This window comes from Mesoplodon bidens, assembly GCF_964165515.1.
Source record: "Mesoplodon bidens genome assembly, chromosome: 3".
In the NCBI taxonomy this organism is placed as follows: domain Eukaryota; kingdom Metazoa; phylum Chordata; class Mammalia; order Artiodactyla; family Ziphiidae; genus Mesoplodon; species Mesoplodon bidens.
The window spans coordinates 74053445-74079098 of NC_138178.1; the positions used below are offsets into that span (position 1 = coordinate 74053445).

Consider the following 25654-nt stretch of genomic DNA (forward strand, 5'->3'; position numbering starts at 1 on the left):
GCCCAAAGCAGTTTCAAGACATGAAGGAAAAGAAAAGAGGTAGAAAAAATTTTGCCCAATGTCTGTGCCAACTCCTCCAATTTCTACTCAGAATTAGGGCAGAATTATAGGGAAAACAAATCTGAGGTTCTTCAGTCAATATTTGAAACTACTCAAAAGGAAAGAGTGTTTCCCATCTAAGTACTCAGAGTAACTCCAAAACAAGTAGCACTTAACTCAATCACAGCCCTCAGAACCATGCAAAGCCTGCCATAAAGAATAAGACACTGTTTATATCTTCAGAACTTAGTGAAAAAAGTATCACAGAGGATACCTTAAAGCTTAAACATAACCCAAATATAACAACTGAAGTTATGCTCACAGCCATCACGGAGGTTCACAGAAGGTACAGAATTATAGGGAAATTATAGGGGAAATTCTCTGGAATGAGAATGTCTAAATTCCTATAGTGCTTTAATTCAAATCACTCAGTGTTGAGCAGTTACTGAACTATATATATATATATGAGAAATGTAAAAAAGATGAGAAAAGAAAAAAAAACAAATAAACATTGAAAGATATACAGAAGACTAACCAAGGTTTATATTTTAAAATGTGAACTAAACTGCATTATTCCCATCCTTCCTGTACATATACAATTTTTCGACTGAAGGATACTTTTCAATTGGAAAAACAATACCTTTTCCCCTAGTTCCCCAAACTGAATGATATCATAAAATGGGCTGTTCTGCAGTCAAGGTTTAAGAAGAAAAATATATAGGAATAAGAAACTGACATTGGAATAAAGTATTTTAACAAAAACTCATTTTGTAAGCTCATAAAAGTTCTTTCTACCATTTAATTATTCAAGAAAAAATTTAAACATTAAACAGCAAAAGTATTCTTAAAACAAGAATAACAACAAGGGCAAATATTGTAAGTAGCTTTCCCAAGTTTTTACTGACATAACCATCAGGCTTGATCAACTGTATCTAACATTCAGAATGTTAACATATTATATATAGCACACCAAAAACTATCCCCTAACATTTTCTGAAATTACATTATTTTAAAATATCCTAGTATTAATATAATTCTTTTCCATTTTGAATAGAAGGTAGAATTCAAGTGAAGTTTCACTTATGAAAGCTTTTTGAGGAGAACTACACATCTTACTAGCATATTGGATCCATTAACCTAGGCCAATGTAAGTTTTAAATCAAAATTCCCTACTCCAGAGCTTTGCAAATGTGGGCCTACGACTTAAGGCAAAAAATTCAAAGTCACAAAAGAAGTCTTCATTTTAAAAAGATTTCTTAAATTTGCTTAATTTTTTTCTTCAACCCTTCCACCTTTCAAGAAATATGGCTAGATTTGTCCACTTTGTCTTTCATTTGAAAATCTCTCCTCATAATATGTAACTCATGTCCTCAAACCCCCTCTTCCTCCAACTTACTGTCACAGTAAATATGAACTTTAGATTTTTTTTTCTTATTTTCAAATACATGTAATGGACATGGAAAATGGAAATGGAAAAGATGTAAATATATGGGATTATCTCAGCAGTGCCACTATATGAGAAACTGTCACTATACCACATAATGTATATTTTGTGTGTGTGTGTGTATATACACATACATATATATGTATATTCAACAGGATTTTATGAATTTCCTTAATTAATCTACCTTAATCCCCAAAATAAACTCCAAAGTGACTGCTATTCAAGCTCACAAGACAGTCTTATTTAAAAAAAAAAAAAATGCCATTGTGTTTACTTCATAACATAGAAAAAAGGAAAAATGTCTTACTAGAAATGATGTATCAGCAAAAAGTGCACTCAGATGTGATCCTTGCAGAGAATTCTTCTTTGTTACTTTTTCACAAAATCCAATTCCTTAATAAAGAAAAAAATATTAGATGGGTTAGTAATTATTCTTAACTCTAAAACAAAATTAAATATAATTTCATTACTACAAATTTCAACAATCAACAGATAGTTCCACTAATACTGAATAATAGAAAAATAAATTTTTTTAAATTTGGCTCATAAAAACTCAATGTTAGCCAATTGGGCATTGCTAATGTCACTAATCCATTTTTTTCAGGAAGTATTACTTAAACGTTCAGTAATACTCTATCCACGCCAAGATTCACAAATTGGTGTCCTAGGTCCCACTTCCTATCATATCACATGATATACTTTATATTTAACTGGTATATACAGCCTACTGAATTTATGTTTTGATAAAACAGTTATATTCTGAAAATGTTCATTGTATTATGTTCTCATTTAGAAAAAAAATTCAATGGGTCAGTGACTTGCATTGCCATAAAATGTGTATATATTCAAATGCTATGTGTATACTTATAGCTTCCACGCTTTTAAAGGGAACAATGAAATGAAAATGAACATAAAAATGCCAAAAACAAATATAAAACAGATTAATGTCAATAATTCACATTAATAAAGGAACACTAATAAATGCTAACCAATGGAGTAGTGCATAAAGAATAATCCAGTCCTGCTACACTTTTGCTTGGAAATAGTAGCAAGAGACACTTAGGTAGAAAGAGAAAGATGGTAAAAGCCTCTCCTCACCCTGACTGGCCAGGATCAATTTATGATGCTAATCTAATAATTTAGAATTGCATGATTGGGTAATTACGACAATCCCCAAGTAAATCTGCTTCATCAAATGAAAACGGTAATTTCTCCATACAAACACCAGTCTTTTGAATCTTGTTCAGCAATACTAATTATTGTGATACTACAATTTTGTTTCTATTTGAAATGTACACCCCCTCTAGAGGCGGGGGGGGGAGCCACAGTCTGCCAAATATTCTTTTTATATTAACGAATTAAGCATTAAAAGCTTGAACTTTAAAACACACATACATACACATAAATAAGTCTCTTTTTTTTTGGCCAAGGTTAAAAGGAGCTTGCTTTAAAAAGCCAATTTCAGCTTTTAGTCTAATTGTACCAAAATACAGAAGAGAGCAATCTCCTCAAATACCAATACATTACCAATTTCTAAAATCCAATAATTCAAAGTGAAACTATTTTTCATGTGTTCTCATTCTAAACAAAACTATTTTTAAATGTATTTTGACACCAGCTTTGTGTCAGTGCCATGGGAGGAATTAAAATTTGGCAATTTGACCCATGGTAAATAACAGATTAAATAAAAATTTGATAATTACACACGTGGTACACATTCTTAAATCAAAAAATATTAATTTCTCAATTCTATAAATTAACTGTTATTGACAAGTTTGTTTTGTACACAGTTCTCAAATAGTTTCTAAAAGGCAATATTCTAAAAACCAAGTTTTTATAGTTCGTTTATAACAATCTATAAAGAAATACACTCTCACCTTCAAAAAATAAAACCAAAACTAAAATGTTAGTGCTACAGCCAGTTATCATTAAATTTCACATACTGAACATCCAAAATCCCATTACTCTGTCCAGGTAAGAGCTAGACAACCTGTACCTCTAACAGCTATCTTTCCCAAACCTGGTCCCAACCAATTTCCTAGCTCCCTCTACTTCTAATTAACCTACACTGTTGATAACCTGGACTACAAGCCATTGCCCAAACTGTCAAACCCTGTAATTTTGTTCAAGATTTTACCTCTGCCTGGAAACAACCTTCCTTATCTGGATCAAATGTCCAGTTCAACTGACACCTTCTGTGAGGCCATCCTCAGGTATCCTTTACCACCACCATCACCATCACTTACATGGGGCAAAATAACTATAGTTAGTTTTGTAGGTATGAGTCTCTTCTATTATACGACATGCTTTATAAGAGAAGGAACTTTTTTGTACTTTTTTCATTTCTATATCCGGAAGCCGGAAACTGTGTGAGAAAGTAATAGAGAGGATACAGTTCAAGAAGACAAAGTGCACCTGAAATCTGCACAGAGGATTCTACAGCAGCTCCGTCCAAAATAAACATAACATGAGCCCAAAATGTAATCTAAAATTTTCTAATAATCACATTTTAAAAGTAAAATAGGGTTTCCCTGGTGGCACAGTGGTTAAGAATCCGCCTGCCAATCCAAGGGACACAGGTTTGATCCCTGGCCCAGGAAGATCCCACATGCCTCGGAGCAACTAAGCTTGTGCGCCACAACTACCGCGCTCTAGAGCCCGTGCTCTGCAACAGGAGAAGCCAGGACAATGAGAAGCCCGCGCACCGTAACAAAGAGTAGCCCCCACCTGCCTCAACGAGAGAAAGCCCATGCACAGAAATGAAGACCCAACACAGCCAAAAATAAAAAATAAGTAAATTAAAAAAAAAGTAAAATGAAGCAGGTGAAACTAATTTTAATATAATTCCTTTAACCGGAATGCTCAAAATGTTATCATTTCAGAATACAATTGATTTAAAAAATAGATATTTTACATCTTTTTTCCATAACTTCCTGAAATTCAGTATGTTTTATACTTACAGAATATTTAAATTTGAACTAGCCACAATTCAAGCTCTCAAAAGCCACATGTGGCTAACTGCTATCATACTTGACAACACAGTTTTTTGCTGAAAATAAAGCTGCATCATTAGTAAAGTGAAACTCTACAAGGCCAGGCAAAGAACAATGACTAGGAAGCAGTAGGCTCAAAAGTTACCAGAGGTTTCTTAAGATTTGGACATGTTCAAATTCCAACTAGAGGAGAGAAAAATCTCATTGAAACCTGGCGCAATGAGTAGATGCTGAAGCAGAATCACCTCCTTAGTAATAGTGCTAAACTACTACTACTTTTTCATAAGAAATGGAATACACTGCCAAAACAAAATTTAAGCCTGTTGAGAAGAAACCAACAAAATCCAGACAACAGCATGATGAACATCCAAGAGTCAATCAAAACTTACTCAACATAAGAAACTGGAAAAATGTGTAACCTATACCAGGGGAAAAAAATCTGACAAAAGAAACAGATCCAGAAACAAGATGATGATATCTTTAAAGACATAAGCTTTAAAATTTTATAAATATATTAAAGGATTTAATGAAAAACAGAAAAAAAGACAATTATTTTGAAAAGAATCAAATGAATTTCTAAAGATGAAAAATATAGTATCTCAAATAAAAAACAACTAGATAGACTTGGCAACAGATTCGACAGTGCAGGAAAAAAAGATCCCTAAATTGATGATGTGAAAATAGAAAGCAAAAAAAGAAACAAAGAACAGAGCATCAAGGACCTGTGAGAATATCAAGGGCAGTCTAAAAATGGTGTAATTGTAGTCCCAGAAGGATAGAGAGATAGAAAAAATATCTGAAGAAACAAAGGCCAAAGAATTTCCAAATCTGAGGAAAACTGAACCCATATATTCAAGAAACTCAATGAACAAAAAACAGGTTAAGCACACAGAAACTGTACCAAGGCACATAATTAACAATCAAACTGCTGAAATCCAGTAATATAAATAAAATCTTAAAAGCAACCAAAGTGAGGGGAAGACACATTACATATAGAGGAACAAAGGTAAGAATTACCACAGACTCCTGGCAGAAAGTAATGCGAACAAGTTTAAGCAAAGGAATAACGCCTTTAAAGTGCTAAGAAGAAAAAAAAAAAAAAACCTGTAAACTGAAATCTACATAAAGCAAAAATATCCTTCACAGATGGAGAAATAAAAACATTTTCAGACAAACAAAAGCTGAGAATCTGTCAACAGAATGAACCCTAATGTAAACCATGGACTTAGTTAATAATAATGCATCAATATCAACTCTAACAAATGTACCATACCAATGCAATATGTTAATAATAGGGAAGGGGGAGAGACGAGAGTGAGAATGAGGGTATATAGGAACTCTGTACTTCCCGTTCAGTTTTTCTGTAAACCTAAAACTGCTCTGAGAAACAACAGATAGAAACCTATTTCTACACAAAGGAAGACCAACAGAAATATAAGTATGTGAGTTTACCTTTTATTTTCTTACTTTTACTTTTTAAAGAGATAATGGTTTTTAAAGCAAACGTAGCAATAATGTATAAAAATAAAAACATGCAGCATAAAATGGATGACAAAAATAGCACAAAGAATGAGGGGGAGAAAATTTTATTTCCAAATTGGAAGCAACCAAAATGTCCATGAAAGGGGAATGGAGAAATTGTGGTATAAACATATAAAAGAACACTAGGCAACAGTAAACTGGAACAAAATACTGATAGACACAAACATGGATGAATTGCAAAAACATTTTGGTGAGGGAAAAAATCCAGACATTAAAGAGCACATACTGTATGATTCCATTTAGGAATAAATTTGCAAAACTTTGAGCAACCACCAAATACATACAAAGATCACACATTACGAAAGCAGATACTCAACACAGAGAGGCTATACATACGCAGTTAAAAGATTTTTCTGACTTTACAAAGTTATGATCAAGAACAATCATCATCTTCTGAGTTTTAGTTTCCTCATCTGTAAAACAGTGTAGTAATAGTTTGTATACTTCATAAATTTAGTTGTTAAATTAATTAAATAGTTGTTATTAAATAAGCATATATGCTACGCTATTACTTCGCATAGTGCCGGTATGAGCTCAATAAGTGCTAGCTTCGTAAAGAAATAACCCAGAAAAGGGGGCAAATGGAACAAATGGAGGCTGCCACTGGAAGTCAATTGGTTAGCAACGTTCTTATTAAAGAGTCATCACTGTTGAAGAAATCAGAAAGGCAAACACTACATACAGCAAAAGCCAAATGAGAAGTTTTGGAATATATTTGCAATCATTTAATATGACTCTAGAATTGAAAATGATACTTACTAAGGCCTTAAAAGAACAGATTTATAAACACATAAAAAGACTAAGCCACAAGAAACAATATCTTCATGTCAGTTAATTTCACAGAAGCAAGCATTTAAGAAAGAAAGTGATTTCAAGCACACATAAAACTAGGGACTGTTCCAATTACAGAAGGTAAAAAGATGACACAAATGTGAGTAGGTGTGAACAAAAAGAGCAAAGCAGGGTGTAGGATGGATAGATGGGCAGAACACAATTATGCGCTACCTTGAAAACAGGAAAACATTTGAATTTAATATGACAAAAAATACACAAATAAGAGAAAGGCAAGACTAATCCTGTCAAGTGGAATAATGCACAATTCCAGCCTCAGCGTTAGGTAAGGTTAAAAAGCTGGGTTCTTTTACAATGCCCACTAAAACACAACCTATTACATTCTTAGCCAGCAAACAGAGAGGGTAGCATTGGGTGTTACAATGTGATAGCATACTAATGCCAGAAATGCCTATTTTCCCCCATGCCCTTCCACCTCCATCTATATCTCCCAAAGTACCCATTAGGTCCAAAACGTCTCTTCACACAGCCTCAGTTCTTTTTTAAAAAATAAAAAAGCAAATAGCTTTACTGAGATATAATTCACATGCCATACAATTCACCCATTTAAAGTATACACCTGAATTTTTTTTATATTCACAGGAATGTGCAACCATCACCACTAATCCCAGAACATTTTCATCACCCTTAAAAGAAACCTGTACCCATTAGCAGTCACTCCCCATTCCCTATGCCCACCCCACACCCCAGCCCTAAGCAGTGAGGCATCTTTTTGTCTCTATAGAATTGCCTATTCTGGACATTTCATATAAATTGAACCATATAATATATAATCTTCCATGACTAGCTTATTTCACTTAACAATGTTTTCAAGACCCATCCATGTTGTGGCATGCATTCATACTTCATCCCTTTTTATTGCCAAATAATATTCTACCGTATGGAAATACCACATTTTATTTATTCATTCATCAGCTCATGGACATTTCTTTCCACTTTTTGCCTATTATTAGTAATGGTGCTATAAGTACTGGTATACAAGCTTCTGTGTGGGTATATGTGTTTATTTTTAGCTTCTACTCTTATAATAAAATAACTTAAAGTGTCTTCACATTTTCTTTTCTATCATCCTACTTCATTATGGTATCTAACATCTTCCCCATAACAATACGCATACCGGTGGTTATGCCACAAATAACAAGGCATTTTAGGTAAGTTACTAGTTCCTATTTTATTTTCCCAAATAATTTATCACCCCCCAATCTATAATCAGCAACCATACTGACAGCGTTCACATTGATATTTAATATTTATTACATGTTCTGATAATGCTATCATTCATCAAGTGGAGGATGTAAAATCTCAAATGCTGAAGTTCCATTTGTTCAACACGCCTCAACCCAAACTAAGGGCTAACACTCCTAGTATTCCTTGTCAGGCATATAGTTACTGGAACCTATCATTTTTACCATCCTCAACCACCTACACCCCAATAACAAAAAGTATATTTTGTCCACAAAAAAAAAAGTTCAAAAACGAGCACACTTTAAAATGTGACACTAGGCACTTAACATAAAAAATGGTCAAATATACATCACTTTGGTTAAAGTCTGGTAAGATGGCAAAGTGTGTCAAACAGATGTCCATATTAATAAGGATGTTGGCCAGAATCTAGAAAAAGCTTGAACACCATATTTGCAATATTCTACAACTTCCTAAAGTTTTGAACTGGAAGAGGCCTCAGAGGTCTTTTTAGAAACACAAACTCTAAAACTTAACAGAAATGAAATGGAATCCAGGAGTAATAACCCAGACTACCAGTCTAATCCACATCAAAATAGGATTCTACCCATTTCAAACAAACAAATACTAACAACAAAAATATCTGCACTAATGGAAAAGAAGAAATCCAAACAACCCTAAAGTTATCCTGAAAGATGGATACTATAACTTGGGATTTTTATTGCAAATAATTTGATACTTCTAAAGTACTGCTTTGAACCGTAAAATAGAGAGAGGGGGCTTCAGATTATCCTCATAGTACTACCTTTCCTTGCATTCTGGTATGCCTTCTTAAGTGGAAGAGAATTGGGAAGAGTTAAAGCTACTGCCCTAAGAACTATATACATCATCTACTACTTGTTACACTGACAACAAATACTAGGATAGTTGTGGCAATTATAAATCACTAACATTTTACTTCCCTGCTAAGTAGATGCATGGGAGTCCATGTGTCAAAATTTCAACTACTGTATCTCACAGCAGAAAAAATGTTGAGAACTACTGATCTAGACCAGCAGTGTTAAAGACTTTAAGTTCAGTCCAAAATCTTAGGTTCAGCACAAATCCTCATGTAAAATCTAGTGTCATTTGAAAGACAGAAACTTAATAGATTACTATATATTTACTGAGAATCTACATGAAAAGAACGCAAGAACGACTAAGACACAAGCATAAAAACCTTCAATGCACTGTGTATACACCTACTCCCTTTATTATAAGGTCAAACACGGTAAGTACAATAAGACAGATACAAAGTACTATGAGGATTTCAAAAGAAAACTCTTCTAATTGGAAGGTATCAGTTCTTTATGGAAACCACAGCATTTGGCCTGACCTGGGAAAGGAGATCAAGAAGTGAGATACAGAGGAGAATGAGAAGAGAATAATCTATCTTTATTCATGTCTTCTACTTGAACGGCATATATTCCCACCAATTTCCTTCAAACAATCAAATTAAGAATGAGGCTAGCACTGTCCTTTTAAACAAGTGTTGTTGAGCATTATTCTTTAAGGAACCAAGCTTTATTAATAAGGAAGGACATAATGTCATCTTTGTTATCTTGTTATACGGGCATATTAAAGACGGCCCTGGTCACTTCCAAGCTTAAAAGACTTTTCAACAGCTCTTCCTTAGCTGAAGAACAAGTCCAAACTGCTCAACATCCAACGTGCTCTACAATCTGGTCTCAAGCTCTCTTTCCCATTTTACCATCTTCTACTTCTGAAACACCCTCCAATCTAGCCAAACTGTGTCCAATACATACCTCTCACTTTTCTGTTTTAGTTCTTTTGCTCAAAATGATTTCTCTATGTGAAATACCTTTTCTACACCTCTGACAATAAAACCTGACATCCAGCTTAAATATCAATTCTTCCATGAAGCATTCCCTGGTCACTTCTGAACTCTTCCTTCCCTGAACTCCCTAATCCATGCCTTGTGTCTAAGATTTACACATCACTTGGTAATTAATGTAGCATAGTAATTAATGGGGGTTTTACCCTTTCTACACCATTACCTACTAGAAGCAAAGAGCTATATCTTAAATGTGTTTATATTTCTGCATCAACAATACAGAAATAATAGTTAAAGTAGTAAAAATAGAAAAGGAATAGAGTCCAAAGGAAGGGGTAAGGGAGCAGAGCAATGGACGTTGCTTTGGGGCTACCATATTTACCAGCTGAAAGAAAAGGGGTAGGGCAGTAAAAAGAAATTGTATAGAGAGCCTGTCAAGTCATTACTTAAGACTTGGGGAAGCTACGAAAGAAGAAATGAAAGCTCATATATGAGGTTCCTAAGACAGACAGCTGGGCATAGGTACTGACTGCCTTTAAACACCATTAAAAAGCCAGGTGGAGAATTCCAAAAAAACATCATTAATAGCAAAGGTTTTAATATATATTATGAAAGATTTCTGACGCTTAAAGTCAACAGGCCTTTTAATTTTGGTTTATATTTTTAAAAAGAAATGTATGACTAATGGAACAAGTCAATTTCTACTCCAACAACGTAAAACACTGACCAAAAAAACCTGTTAATTCTAGGGAAAGAAATGCTTAAAGGTAATAAATATTTTAAGCAACTAAATTCTAGAAACCAAGCATAAAGAACTTCCACACATAACTCCAACTTTATGTTAAATTTCTCATGTTAAAAAGACATAGATGTAAAGCATGTAAGACAGAGAACCAATTAACTTCAACTACAATCAACAGATACAGTGCCATCTTATTAAACACAATAAAAGTGTACAGCCAAGAAATAACATGACACCTACAATTTATTGTAATCAAAGGACAACAGTTCAATCATAAAATAAAACTGAGAAAGCCAAAAGAGTAGAAAAAGAAAGAGAAGAGATACAAGTAGTTTAACTTTCAAAGAAGTTCACATCTATCAGATCAATTTCCAAGTTTAGAAGTTAACTTTCTAAAAAAAAAAAAAAAAAACCTACTATCCTACTAACAGAACCAGCAAGGAAACAAATAGAATGGTAAATAAACTGTGAAGTAGTCATACAATGGCAGGTGAGGGCATGGAAAATAAATGGACTTTAGCTACACGTACTAATAGTATCCTGCTTAAGAATATAGGCCAAGAGAATAATAACTACAAATTCTTAATAATTCTTAATCCTGGGGTTAGAGATAGAAATAAGACTGTGAATGTTCACACAGGGGACTTCAACAGTACTGGTAGTTTTACTCTTTCAGTGAGGTAGTAGATCCACAAGTGAATGTTTTATTATTCTTTATATACCATTATATTTTTTATATATTATTTACATCTTCACCTCTAAGTGTAAAAAATTTTATTAAAAATGATTTAAATTCCCAAAAAAAGTTACCTTTTCTGAAAACTTCACATATTAGATTGTCATTAGAATAAGGAAGTACCAAAGAAGTGCTGGGCTGAATACAGACCTATAACTCATTCACGTTATAAATAAAACCAAAGCATTTCCAATATACATTACAGAAATAAATATTTGAGTTAATAACCTTTACAGAAAAAAGCACTTAAGCCTCTTGCAATAACCTAGAACCTGCATTTACATGCTAGCAGAATGAAGCAAGAGTATTTAAATTGGTTTATATCTCCTACAGGGTACTTTCTAACATTTCTAGCTCACCAGTGTAAGTTGACTACCTATGTCTCTTCTTACTAAAACCTTTGTAGCACTGATAGCGTAAGTCAATAGATTCCTGCTCCCCCTCCCCCAAAAGTAGACACTTTAGTGAGGACAATGGTGGTAGCATTATCTAACTAACTAAAAATATTCCCCCTAAACCATATGAAAAAACAAGGTGGAAAAGGAAATCCCACACAAAACCAAGCTTTCAGCATAGCCTAAAGACAAAAGAAAAAAAAAAGTTGTCTATGAATGGAAACAGAAAAATCACCAAATCCCAGTACTTGACTAATCTCCCAAGCTGTCACTCCACCCCCACTCACCACAAGACTTGGTGCCAGCAAACAGGCCTAAGGGTCATTTGCAAGGACCACCAAAAATATTAAACCCACCCTAAATCTGGGAAAATGGGCAGATCAGAATACAGTGTAGAGGGAAGGAAGTTCAAACTTCTGGTGATTTAAAGAACAGGTGCCATTTAAAGCGCTAGCCACCATGTAAGGGGGCACAACCTTGAAACACATGGCCTCTGGGAGAAGACAGGCAAAAGGAAGGAAAGAGTATCCTTTGGCAATTGGATGGTAAAGGGAAAAAGAAAAAGGGGAAAATTTAAGGTCCTGCAAGACCAAAAAGAATCATAAAATTGGAAGTCTCACAACCCTTCTCTCCAACCATTAAAACAAACAAATAGGAACTACTGAAGTAACAGGACTATTTTATACTGACAGAAAAGGGCACCATTAAACTAGGAATACTGTAAAACCCCCCAATATCACAAAAATGAACAAAAGAAAAGTGAAATCCAGAAAATCAGGAAACAGATTTTGACATATCATGTGAGGAAAACCTACCAAAAACAACCTCAAAGCAGCAAAAACTCTGTAAGTCAGTATTCCAAATAGAATTAAATATATTCTGTTAATATATTATTCCTAATATATTATTCCTAATATATTAATAATTGGATTAAACATATTCAAACAAGCATTTGAGGATATGAAAACCACTTTGAATCAGACAGAAACTAAAAAACAAAAATGAGAAACTTAAAAAGCTGACTGAATTCAAAAAAGAAATAGAAAAAGATTATTGCAGAAATGAAGAATAAATTGCAAGGCACCCAAGGGAGAACTGACTCAAATGAAAATGATCTACCACAGTCCATAACATAACAGCATGTGTTATGAGCCACATCCATCCACATCTGGTGCTGTTTCATTTGATTTCAGATAACTCTCAATCCATCACTTCACAATAACTCACAAGCCACAACCTTTCCAAAACTCACCTACATAAGCAAACTTCATGTCTTTTTCATAGCAAAGAGCCATATTTACTCTTTATGTAATACGTAACCATTTAACATGTTTAACAGCATGACTGCTGTTTTAAAACGTTTATTAGGTTCCTATCTTTTCTCTTTACTGTGTCACTGACAACGTTTCTGAGTATTGTTTTCCTGGCTCCATTGATGCCATGTACCTCGTGGTCTTTATTATACAACTTTTCATCGCACAGTGATTTTCAGGAACACACATGCCACGTTATAGTAGAAGTGACTGTATATGTATAGTTATATACTAACCCACACATATATATATGTGTGGGTTAGTATATACACACATATTTCTTAGCTCTGCTGAAAAGGCCTAGAAACAATGACACCCCAGGAGCAATGAGCACACCTAGCACCCAGATCTTGGTTTCTAAATGCCATCCTCCAACGAAAGGAGCCAGGGCTCCTCGGAAAAGAGGATGATTCCAGGACTGGGAAAGGTAAAATACAAGATGAGTCTGGAGCAATTAAACAGTCTCCTGCTTTGTTTAGAAAAAAATGTTTATTGTTTGGTTTTTTTTTGCTTTTTTGTTTGCTTGTTTAACTTAAGACAATCTTATTGAGACCACAGTATCTGAAATTTCTCACTTCTAGTTTCCAAGATAAAATGCTGAAAACCTTGAGATAATCTAAAACAGGGTGCTCTGCCTTAGGGCAGGCATACCCTTAGGCTTTTTTAAATAGATAAATCCTCTCTGTTCCTGGACCACTACATACCTTCACTTCCACTCCACTTCAAACACCCATTCCATGGGCAACTCCTTAGGCCTTGTCATTAACAGGAACTGTTTCATTTCTGAGAGTAAGTTATACATCCCACTCTCTGACTATACCCTCTTTATCCATCTAGGCACTCTATCACAAGTAAATTCATCATCTTTCTCTAAAACCTAAACCTCCGCTTGTGCTTCCTATTTCAGTAAACCACCCATTCATTCCCTCAGTTGCCCAAGCCATAAACCTAATCATTACCCTTAACTCTCTCTTTCACCTTCCACAAGCCCTCCATCACTGAGTCCTTTCATTCTACCTCCTATATATCTCCTCAAACCCAACTATTTCTTCAATCCTCATCCCATTGCCAAAGTCCAGGCATGCATTCATTCATTCATTCATTCATTCATTTATTTATGGCTGAGTTGGGTCTTTGGTGCTGCACACGGGCTTTCTCTAGTTGCAGCAAGTGGGGGCTACTCTTCTTTGTGGTGCGCTAGCTTCTCACTGCGGTGGCTCCCCTTGCTGCGGAGCACGGGCTCTAGGCGTGCGGGCTTCAGTAGTGTGGCTCGCAGGCTCTAGAGAGCAGGCTCAGTAGTGGTGGCGCACAGGCTTAGTTGCTCCGCAGCGTGTGGCATCTTCCCAGACTGGGGCTTGAACCCATGTCCCCTGCATTGGCAGGCGGATTCTTAACCACTGGGCCACCAGGGAAGCCCTGCCTACCAGTTGTAACTCTCTCTGAAGAAGTCTACACAGTGCAATCAGTATCACCTTTTAAATGAATTTCCTCCCAGACTTAAGATGCTTAAATTTTCCCTAAAATAAAGTACAAACTCCTTAACACAGCTTAAGGGCTCTTCATAATCTGGTCCTTATTTATCTCTCCAGTCTAATCTCTCTGGCACTGCCTGATCCATCCATAGTGTACTCTTTGAGTTTCTCCAAGCAACCCAAGGTCCTTAAGTGTATCTCTTGCCCTTAACAGGTCTAGTAAACTCTACCTACTCTCTTCACAAGGCTAAGTCCTATTCACTCTTTAGACTTCAACCTAAGTTGAAAATGTCACTTCCAGTGGAATAAATTTTCCTGGCTTCCCTGAAACTGGGTTAATTGCCCCTTCTATGTGCTCCTGTAGCACTCTGCACTATACACATCAAGCACATAGCAAAGTGAATTATAAACCTATATGTATCCAAACTCCCATGTGACTGTGAAAGCCATGCCTTTTCACTTATTCCTCATCACCTAGCCCCGTAGACTGAATGAATAAGATAATGAAAATCAAACTGTGAAATTGCCAAAGTAACACAATGTTTACAAAGAGTTAGAACCCAATGACTCCTGGCTCAGTAGCACAATATTCTTTCCACAATACTTTGTATCACTTAATTTCACTTTCATAAACAAGTCAACGTTAATTATATATAAAGCATGTAACCTAGACTTAAAAAGGATCTAGATATCTCACTATAATTAAAGTGAAGCCCAGAAAGGGCTAAAGAACAAAACACCATAAAACAGCAATGTCAAGATTTGTCGTTTTGATTTTCTTTAATTATATACTTTAATCTCAAGAATTAGGTTTTTAAAATTTTTAAGTTGAAAAACTTTTAGATGTTTCATTACTTCAAGGTTAACAAAGTTAGTAAAAACAGAACAAATGAATCACCAATTCACTTAAAAGTTTCCACAAAATTACCTGAAATGTTACAACAAAACACAAGAAGTTAACTATGGTGTAAGAGTAATAAAGATAATATTGAGTCATTATTATACTTATACATTATAAACCACCTATGGGTACCAATCATGCTCAAGGCACTATGAAACATATTCACTGAACATACAAAGAGATATAAAACAGGACTCCTGTTCCCAAGAAACTTAAACTAAGTTTTGGAAATCAAGACCCAACCATCACAGAATTAAACAGAAAAATTACATGACAAATTATTCACTTAAACTGTTAACAGTTTCAAAAGAAAAGATTCTGTGCTAAGGAGATCCAGGAACGTAAAGAAAAATTACAATCTACTGCTTGAGCAATCAGCATAAACTCAAAATTTCTCAGCTTGGTCAGCTGAAAAGGCTCTAAAACAATGATATTCCAGTATCAACGAGCATACCTACTGCCCAGTTCTTGACTTCTAAATACTCTTAACCCAATGAAAGAAACCAGGACTCCCTGAAGAAATGGCTGATCCTAGGACAGCTGCAGGAAAAGCAGAAGATGAGTCTGGAATACCTACTGTCCCCAAAGTAAGGAAGTGCTCCAAAAATGATAGAAACATGTCAAAACAGTCAATGAGTTAAGTTGAAGGAGCTCCCACTGACCAAATCTGAGTTAATTTGGAACATCGAAATGAATACTGACAGGGGACTTCCCTGGTGGCACAGTGGTTAAGAATCTGCCTGCCAATGCAGGGAACACAGGTTCGACCCCTGGTCCGGGAAGATCCCATATGCCACAGAGCAACTAAGCCCATGCACCACAACTACCGAGCCTGCGCTCTAGAGCCCACGAGCCACAACTACGGAAGCCCATGCGCCTAGAGCCCGTGCTCCGCAACAAGAGAAACACCGCAATGAGAAGCACGTGCACCACAATGAAGAGTAGCCCCTGCTCGCCACAACTACAGGAAGCCCGTGTGCAGCAATGAAGACCCAACGCAGCCAAAAAGAAATAAATATTTTTTAAAAATGAATACTGACAGGTGATAGAGTATAACCTACTTCATAAAAAAAGAATCTATAAACTTATACTGATATTAAATAAGCAATGAAAAGGAAAAGCTCTAATTTACAATTGAATAGAAGGCCGACTAACAAATGTAGAAGGAATAATAGAAAAACACCACTTTGAAACCGCTGCGTAATAACTGATTCAGGCAAGAATCATCAACAAATGCTAAAACCATTATGTGAACATTCTGGGGGAAGACAGAGTATTCACACAGTCTCAAAGGGTCTCCCCAAAGATTATTCAACAATAACAAAGGGGACAATGAAAACTTTTACATGGAGTTTTCAAACCTTAACTAAGTGATCCAAGTAAACAACAACAATGGGTCAAAGAGACATTATACTGCCTTTTTTTATGAAGGATATATCATCACTTATGTGGTATTCCTGCATCCTACAAAACAAAGGAACTGTACTCTTCAAAACTATTCATGCCAGAGAAAAAAAAACGTTGAAGGATTGTCTCAGATTAAAGGAGATAGGACAACTAAAATATAATAACACTGAATTAGAAAAAAAACACTATTAAAGGATATTATTGGCACAACTGAAGAGATTTCAACATGAACTGTATAGTAAATTATTGTATCAGTATTAAATTTCTTGAATCCATCATACTGTGGTTATGTAAGAATATCTCTTATTCTTAGACAATATTGCTGAAGCACCTGGGGTAAAGGATCATGATGTGCAAGACCTACTTTCAAATGGTTAACAATAAAAACAATTATAATAGGAAAAAGAAGAAAAAGGAGAAAAGAAAAAAACGAAGAGGAAAAAGATCTACAGAGTGGATTCCTGCTATTACAGCACAATACATGATATGCTGAATGAGATTAGTATGTTTAATATGTGGTTTCCTTGTTAGCAAAGTACATTAATGCAGCATTTTCAATCTATCCCTTGTATGCATCTGTGATGTTCTGCCTCAGATGATATGCCTCTGACTTTAACTGAATAAACTTGAATCTTTGGCATATTCCAGAAGATGTAATCAAGGAGCTTCAAATTATAGATAAAATAAAATAATAACATCTGTTTCCAGAGTTTGGGGCCACTCTGCAAATACAGAGAATCATAAGGCAAATATGCTAAATATATTAACAATCGGTGAATCTAGGTGACAGGTATATGAGTTCACTGTACTAGTCTTGTAACTTTTCTCTAAGGTTTTCCCAAAGCAAAACATTAAAACAACAACAACCTTCTGCCAATACCAAAACTTTACTTTGGGAAAACTGAGCCATTTTTGAAAAACAAAATCTCAACTCGCAGATTCTTTTCTCCCTTTCCCTTCATAATCCATGTGAAAATAAGCTTAACACCATTAAGAAAAAGGTTTTCAGCATCAAAATAAACATTTTGCTAAAACAGTCCCCAACTTGCAAACAGGTTATGTTCCAAAAGCTCATTTGTAATTTAGGTATTTAGAATGTGGAATGATCTTCACCATTACAAATAGTTGTTGGGTTCCTAATGCTGGTCACAAAAGCTCTCACAAAATGGAATCTCAGGAAATGATATTATACTTAGGCTCGATAACTCTGGGATTCCTGCCTTGACCCAGAATACATATATTAATATGTACAGGAAATGCACAAACCAGTATTTTATAATCTGGAAAGTACTTTTATAATTTTTAAAGTCTCATTTGGGAAAACTGGTTTGTGTTGGTCATTTCAGTTGATTAGGACAACTTCCACTCAATTCAACATTTACGGAGATTTAATATGTGGCATGACAGACTGGTTGGTACTGAGCATACAGAAAGAGCAACACAGTCTTTGACATAGGAACTCCGCCTAGCAGAAGAGAATGACATCAATTATAGTACTTTAAATAGTCCATAATGGATTTTACTCTACAAATAGTGTGTGTATCAAGAACAAGGGAGGAAAACTTTGTCTACAAACATTAAAATCAGTATCAAGATAACATCTAAGCTACAACTTAAAGGATAAATATGAGCAAGTGAGCATTCCAATCCCTGGCAAAAACATGAATGAAGATATAGATATATTACATTCAGATAATGGAGAAAAACTATAATTAAGCAATAACTAAACAAGATATATACAACTTATACTACGTGTCTTAAAGAAAATAAACATGATGTGTGACAGAGTAACTAACGGACTGCAACATTAAACAGGATGGTCTGAGTGAGAAAGTGAGATCTGGGCCAAGTTCCAAAGAGTTTGGCCAGGCCAGCCTTATGAAAAGCATCTCAAGCAGGTAGTACAAAAAGTGCAAAAGACCCTAAAAAGGAAGTAAAAAGTTTAAAGAACACTGAGAGGTGCAAGTGGCTGGCATCCAGTGAATGAAGGGAAGAACAATGAGAAGGAGAAAGATCATTCAGGGCCATTCAGGTCGCAGAAAAGAATATAGGCCATTCGAGAGGAATGGGCAGTCACTGCAAGATTTTAAGGAAAAATGACATGACTGAAGTTCTTAAAATGGTTCCTAGGGCTGCTGTGTGAATAAAGAACTTGTGAGGAACAGGAAAAGAAACAAGCCCAGTCAGGAGGCTACTGCAGTAATTCATGCAAGAGATAATGATGCCTTGAAATAAAGAGGTGAAGGCAGTGAAGTCTAAGAGCAGTGGATTGGCTCAAGATAGATTCTGAAGGTACAACATAACGTGTGCATGGGTTGGATCTGAGATTAAAGAAAAGAATCCGAAATGATATCTTAGGTTTCTGGCTTGAGTCCTGCCATTTATTGAGATGGGGAGGGCCAGCAGAGACACCAGGGTTTGAGGGTAGGAGAGAGAAGGTTGGGGGAGAGGAATAAATAGCTATATCTTAGTCATGTGGTTAACATTATGTTTGAAATCCCAACTAGATTTCCAAGTGGATATCAAGCTCAGGAAAATTCTGGGCTAGAAAAATAAAAGTGGGAGACATCAGCATGAAAATAATAGCCTTTTCAGAGAGGAGCAAATAGCTGGCCTTAACTGGGTCATAGAAACTGAAGAGTTGTGGCTGACAATGAGCCTAGAAAGATAGGATAGAATCATACTATGAAGTGAACCGTGACTAATAATGGCAACAGCAGTAGCGGTAATGATAGTAACAGTAGGAGAAAAAAGTACTGCATTTTAGGTACCAAGGACTGTGCTAAAAGCTTGATAATACACATCTCATTCAATCGTCTCAACAACTCTACAAAGTAAATAACATTATAATCACTATTCTATATACACTGAGCCTCAAGAAGACTGAGAAATTGACAAAGAAAAAGTGCTAGAGTGGGTATTCTAAAACTTGGGCAGTCAGATTTTAGAGGTCAACCTCTTATCTTTTAAATTACTGCCTCTTTACTGATTTTACATGCCTTCAAAGTTTTTTTTTAAAGAAGAATGCAATTTAGATCTGAATTTTAGAAATGTAATTCTAATCTCTATGTAAAAGATGGATTGCTAGGGGTGGGGATAAAAAGTGAGACAAGCAAATACAATATTAGTCAATGCAAGAGCACCTTGTTTTAATAAGCCAACAGCTACAAGTTATCTTACCAGGTTAAATGGAGAGTATCCTTTTGTTCCAAGGGTCACAAATCATAGCTCAAACTAATCCAAGTCAAGCTCCACATGCATGCTGCTGGCAACAAAAATAACCTGGTGAAAAGGTCCAGCTCATGCAGTATAAATTTACCACCCACTACCAAAACGTTTCTTAAAACATATAACAATGTAACTTTATTGATGGCTGAATTTAAGTTCATAAATTAAAGTTTACATTTTTGTATAAGGAAGAAAATAAAATTAGTATTGATTCAAGACAACCATAAAAAGATGTGCCTTGGTTGATAGTTATTAGAAGTCTGATCAGCTAGTGTCTGTTTTTCACCCATGTTAACAATTCCTCTGGCTTTCAGCATCAACAGGTATTAAACTGATAAAGAAGAAAATTATCTGCTGTCATACACCAATATTCAAAAATCTGGTATTCCACTTCATAAGCCAGCTAATTTTCTTAACTCATATGCTTATGATTTCATCTTGAGTGATTACTAAGATGATTCAATATTAAATACTAAGTTCAGTAAATACCAATTTAGTAAATACAAAAATATTAAAATCAGTAAATAACATATATCTATATAAATAATATAGTATTTATTCAATATGTGCCAACACATATCCCGTGCCATGCATGAGACTTATTAACAAATGAGCTTATACTTTCAATTATAATAAACTGGACACAGGATCCATTTAACATAGAGTACACAGATAAACTATACACAGATAAAGCACACCTAAATAAAATAATTTAGTTCCACCAAGCAAGTAAAATGAAGAATAAAAAATTAAAATTACCAACTAAAGAAAACCTATTTTTTAGATATACCTATTCCAGGTATGTTATAAAAATATTTTTGTAATTTCAAATTTTAAATATCATATCTTAAAGATAACTCCCCCAGATAATTCCTTAAAGACATGTTTCAGTGAAAAGTAGGAAAGATACTGATATTTCACTTTTTTTTTTTTTAATGTAGAGAGATCATGGAAGTTAGAATCCAACAATGATTGCAGATCAGCCAACTAAACATTTTATGTTTAATCTGACAATGAATTTAAGATGCTGGGATATTTTATCCCAAACAAATATATGAGCATTCTCCTGTATTTATACATTACATTAAGTCCTTTTGGTAATAAACACTAAAGGTATTGGGCAGAGTACCTATACAATCTACATAGGAAGGAAGGGATGTATGCAGGAAGAGATGAAGGCAGACGAGGCAATATGCATTTTTGTACATCAAGTCTCAGGGAACGCCCTAGGAACTATCACACCATTATTTCATTTAATTCTAACAATTCTATGGGGCAGGTGGTGTAATTCCTTCCCATTTTACAGAAGACGTCTCATAACTTTGTCAATGGTAGAGCTAGGATCAGAACCAAGACCTGATGACAAAGTCAAGCAGCCTTCCTTTATGAGGACTTGCAAATCAGCACAATGTGTTAGAGTGTTCTATGCAGGAAGTTATCTAACTAGAAGACAGATTTGATTTTCCATATTTACACTTCTCTTATTACTTCAAACATTGAGAGGGCACTCACTTCTCAATTTACTAAGAACGTTCAGAAATTTTCTTTCTAATCTAGAAAAAGGCAATGCTGATCATTTTCAGTCCACAAAGCAGTATTTTCATTGCCCCATCGCTGATAAAAGAAAACTTCAGCTAGACTTTGTAACATTCATATGTACCATGAGTATATCTTCCAAAACAAACAAAAAATAGGTGCATGGTCTGATTACAAGACAGAATATATAAAATAAGAAATGCCCAAAGAAAATCTAGGACCATCATCATTGTGTGTTACTCTAAATTCCTCTTGCCAGACTTTATAAAAGCAGCAAAGGGAGGAAAAAAAAGTGGCTTCCCAAAACCACACTGATAAGCATGCTACTTCCCAGTAACAAATTTACTTATGGCTTCCCCCTCCTAAATCGGAAAACAAATCTACTAAAAAGATTTTATTAAAATATTTCAAACTTCAAAATCACGTTCTAATAAACATTTCCACAATTACTTAACCACTCTCAGAATACACTTAGATATTTCTCTTGGTAACCAAAAAATTAATGAGTGACGACACTGCTACTGCTTGAATATTAATAAAATTAATATTAACCTGCACTGCATTCTTAATGTAAAATACAAAGCAATAATGCAACTGCTTTGAAAAATAAAACATCACCATTCAAAACAACTCATCTTTAAAAGATTATTTCCAGTTGCATTTACAAAATAATCTTTGTCAAACATACCCATTAAGGAAACATAAAAACTCTAACAATATAGAAGATTGTTCTCAATCCCTAATTCAACATGGTGACTTTACAATTATTATTTCTGAGCCCAAAGAGCTATTTTCCTTCTACTGAGCACTCCCCACCACTCATTCACTCATTGCCCTAAACAATTTTATTGGACTTTTGCTGAGAAGCAATTTAAGGAGTTAACATGATTTTATCACCTTTGCTCCAGTATGAATAAAACCATAGTTTCATATATAACAACAGTGTGAATTAAATGAAAAAGCTGTTTTTAGAGAGGTCACTACCATCTCACAATCGTTGACGGCTTTAGTAAATAAGTTTCTATGGAAGCACTCTTCCAACAGAATTATTAAAGCCTGTGTCTGCAAAGTATTTAAATCACTAGTTTTAGTTCTTCAGAGTATTTTCATTTTAACACCATTATCACAAATTTTTACTACGACGCTCTGAGAATTAGAAGTGATTTCAGAATCAGTTAGTGCATCATCATATAGAACTAATCTTAATGTTTTATATAGCATGTGTTCACTATGTTTGATATAAAGTCTAACTAAAATTGTCTTCCACTTTAGTGAAAACACTTGACTTTTTTCTTAAAAGTTGCCATTCACAGGAAAACAAATGAGTAAAGACTGAGCCTTCCAAAACTAAACCAAAAAAACAAAAAACACCCCAAACCAAAAGACGTATATACAAAAGCCATAATAACACAATATAGTTATTTTATCCTCATTTCCTAAATTCACGCTATTAAAATAAATGCCGTTTTTGTGTTTGCAGAAAAATCTTTAAGCTATTTTGTTTAACTTTTCCACAGACTGTACAAGTACTGCCAAGGTAACAGATTTTTAAACTGACAACTGGAGTACTTGGCAGATGCCAAAACAACACAGCTGGATTCTTAAAGGAAAAGTGCTCTTCTGTAATGTACACCTAATTACAGCTTTAGAGAACCTTCTCTCCATACAGTAATAGATACAAGACACAATGAAAACATACTGTGCTAAAACTTGAAAATTTTTAGACAGTATTTGTTTTAAAATACACACACTCTCAACACACCACAGCAGGCCTTTCTAAAAGCACACTTATTGGAATCACAATCTCATTGTAAAATAAAATGCAGGTTAACACGGTACTGCTAGTCTTCAATCTTCACATGGTTCCCTACTGGATCATGACAGAAGGCTCGCTTCTTATCTCAGTAATCAGTCATCAGGTCTGAGGACATTTTTATAGTTACACTTTAAAGGGAAAAAAACCAAAAAACAAAATAACAACAACAAAAAACCCTTGTTTTTCTAATTCAGAAATGCTCATCTTTTCCAAACTTGTTTGCACTATCTCACCTACTAATAAATCGTCACTGATCAAAGACAGATGGAATCGAACTAAAAGGCAAAGTTTCTTATCACACAAAACCTTCCCTGCGAGCCGGGATCTACTTAGATGGACGTCCTGGGTGAGGGCAGCGAGCGGTTCCCTCTGTAGCCCCTTCCCTCCCCGCGACGTCTCCCCGCACGGTCGGGCGTCCGCACCCGCAGGTGCCCCCAGCCCGGGCCACCTCTTGGCCCCAAGTACCGACCCGGCCACTGACATCCACACACACATCCACATCCACACACACACGGCCACACACACACACACACACACAGTTCCACTCCGTTAGACCAACCTTCTCCTAAACAGAAGTGGGGGAACTTCTTCGAGTCCAACAACACCGCAAAACGCCCCACCCCACCCCCCGGTAATCCGCTTCGGGGAGACCCCGGCCTCACACTGAAAGATTAAGAAAACGGCCCTCGGGCGTTCCCCTACAGAGAGGCTCCGGGCCCCCAGGGAACTCCTTCAACTTTCAAGGAGGCGACGTCCACCACCGCCCCCCAGCCCCAAACACGGCGCGCGCCCTGGGAGGCTCCTCGCGCCGAGCCTGCGCGGCCGAGCCTCCCTCCACCGGCCCGCGACACCCCTTCAGACCTCGGGCCCGCCCTCGGGGCACCCCGCCCCCACCTCCGCAGGCGCCTTGCCCCTCGCCTCCGACCCCGACGCGACCACCGCTCGCAGCCTCCCCTCACCCCACCCGCCCCGCCGCCGCGCGCCTCGACCCCTGCTCTCTGCCAGCCGGACACTACACCGTCCCGCTGTCCCCGGAGCCCCGCAGGCGCCCCTCCTGGGCCGTGTCGCCCCCCCTCCCCGGCGCCCCCAGCCCCCTCGCCGAGACGCCGCCCCTCTGGCCCCGCGGACTGAGCCCTGCCGCCCGCGGCCCTCACCGTCTCTCCGGCGCAGCTGGCGGGCGCACACAAGCCGCAACGGGGGCCCGCCACCAGCGCTCCGCGCCGCCCGGAGCCGCCTCCTTCAGCCCGGGACTCGTCGGGACATCAGCGCACGGATCCCCACACCGGGGCTATTTTTAGGAGACAGGCCCGGGCCAGACCGGAACTCGTTCCTGTCGGCGCGCGTGCGCACTATTTCGACGGTACTCTGTGTCCCTCCGCCAAGCTCGCCTTTTCCTTCACTTCCCTTCGCACCCTCTCTGGCTTCTCCCTCAAGGTTTCTTCACAGAGCTGATTTATCCTCTTGGTGGGTCCTAGAGCACTTGGAGTGGGAAAGACAAAGGTGCGGGCAAAGAGAGTCACACTGTTTGGAAGCGAGCACTACCCCACAAGGACGTGAGGGGCGGACTATGTTTTCTTGTGGGTGAGGAGACGGATCACCCGGCACAGGAAGGAGATGACGGCGGTTTGGCGCCGGGGCTACAGGCTGGAGCTCGCTTCCCTCTGAAGGACCGTGTTCTCCTGGAAGGGATACTGGTCACTTGATGAGGACCCGGGCGCCTCCTAGGGCGGGGCAGCCCGGCGGCGTCGCGCCCTGTAGCCCTGCCTCCCCCACTGCTGCCTCCCAGACCAGCCGTGGGGGCCGGGCTCAGAGCCGCTCCAGAGACGCGGCGCGTGGCAAATCGCCTCGCTTGGCCGCCGGCTCCAGCCAACCCGGGGCGCCGGGGGGCGGGGTCCCAGGGGCGGGGCCGGGGCTCAGGGCGCGAGTCAGTCTGTCGTCCGGAGTCCGGTGCCAGGCGGCGTCCTTCGGGAGGGCCCAGACACCCCCTGCCGGGCTCCTGGAGTGACTGCCAGACCCCCGCCCCCGGGGCAAGCTTGGCGCCCCAGATCTCCGCTCGCCACGCCCGCGCCCACACCCACATTGCGGTTGGGACCGCACCTGTGCCCTCGCCTGCGCGGCCACCAGGTCACCCTCACTGAGCAAGCACAATTGGGACTCAGGCCCCTGGCGCGCCGAGGCGGCTCGGACCCCGGCCCCCAGACAGTAGGACTTAAAGGGGCCTG

At 37.4% G+C, this 25654-nt stretch overlaps 1 protein-coding gene across 5 annotated transcripts in view; it reads right to left on the bottom strand.

Moving 5' to 3' along the window:
• The window catches only part of MEF2A (myocyte enhancer factor 2A), a 170271-nt gene extending 145142 nt beyond the window's left edge, over positions 1-25129 (bottom strand). For 2 of the 5 annotated variants that reach the window (XM_081228555.1, XM_081228559.1), the window contains exons 1-2: positions 24587-25129; positions 1791-1876 (exon numbers count right to left, since the gene is read on the bottom strand). The gene's annotated coding sequence lies outside the window, so the exon portion shown is untranslated. The remainder of the gene's footprint in view (positions 1-1790; positions 1877-24586) is intronic. The other 3 variants (XM_081228557.1, XM_081228556.1, XM_081228558.1) reach the window with 3 other exon arrangements.
• Between the last annotated feature and the right edge of the window lie 525 nt (positions 25130-25654).